Source organism: Trichechus manatus, unplaced genomic scaffold (assembly GCF_000243295.1).
Source record: "Trichechus manatus latirostris isolate Lorelei unplaced genomic scaffold, TriManLat1.0 scaffold00100, whole genome shotgun sequence".
Lineage (NCBI taxonomy): Eukaryota > Metazoa > Chordata > Mammalia > Sirenia > Trichechidae > Trichechus > Trichechus manatus.
This window is the reverse complement of record NW_004444036.1, coordinates 6678859-6679960: the sequence shown is the minus strand read 5'-3', so window position 1 is coordinate 6679960 and position 1102 is coordinate 6678859. Positions and strand designations below refer to the sequence as shown.

The following is a 1102-nucleotide window of genomic DNA, read 5'->3' as shown; positions in this document are numbered from 1 at the left end:
ATGGTGGCTGGGAGTAGAGTCATCTCAACAGCTTCCTTTGAGAAATCTGATGCCTAACTAGAAATCACAAACAGCTTGGGGGTGGACCAGCTGGAGTATCTCTGTTTCTATGTGGTCTCTCCACATATCTCTCCATCATGGCAGTTTCAGGGTTATCATACTTCTTACACGGTTGCTCAGGGCTCCAAAGGTGTGAGTTCAGAGAGAGAGACAGAGACAGAGAGAGCAAGCGAGAGTGCCAGGTGGAAACTGTACTGCTTTTTATGACCTAGGCTTGGGAGCCCTGTAGCATTACTGTATGTGTTTTCTATTTTTATTGGTTGTTGTTAGCTGCTGTCAAGTTAGCCTCCCAACCCATGGAGACCCCATGTACAATAGAACAAAACCTTACCCAGTCTTGCACCATCCCCATGATCAGTTGTGGATTGGACCATTATGATCCATAGGGTTTTCATTTGCTGATTTTCAGAAATAGATCACCAGGACTTCTTTCTTCCTAATCCTTCTTAGTCTTGAAGCTCTGCTGAAACCTATTCAGCATCATAGCAACATGCAAGCCTCCACTGACAGACGAATGGTTGCTGCACATGAGGTGCATTGGCCAGGAATCGAACCCAGGTCTCCTGCACAGAAGGCAAGAATTCTACCACTGAACCACCACTGCCCCTATAATCACAGATTACCAGTATCAGTTGCCGCCAAGTCCATTCTGACCCATGGCAACTCCATGTGCTGCAGAGTAAAACTGTGCTCCATAGGATTTTCAAGGCTGTGACCTTTCAGAAGCAATTCGTCTAGTCTTTCTTCTGAGGTGCCTCTGGGTGGGTTTGAAGTGCCAATCTTTCAGTTAGTAGTAGTACATTTAACCATTTGCACCACTCAGGACTCTCTGGGTCCATATTCTCCATAGCTTAGTGCATATTCTGTCTGTTACTGTGAATGTAGAAAGATTTTATAGTGCCATGGCTCCTTAATGGGTGGAGGACAATAACATTTAGAAACTAACTCTCATATATTGGTGTTGACTGTACAAAATGGAGGGGAATTTAGCAATAAATACCTATCAAATGGCATACGCATGAACCCTTTCACCTGATAACCC

At 44.6% G+C, this 1102-nt stretch overlaps 1 non-coding gene across 1 annotated transcript; it reads right to left on the bottom strand.

Annotated features, from left to right (window-relative positions):
• Positions 1-593: 593 nt before the first annotated feature.
• On the bottom strand, positions 594-664 carry TRNAR-UCU (transfer RNA arginine (anticodon UCU)). Its single transcript has one exon. It is a non-coding gene; the product is annotated as a tRNA-Arg (tRNA).
• Between the last annotated feature and the right edge of the window lie 438 nt (positions 665-1102).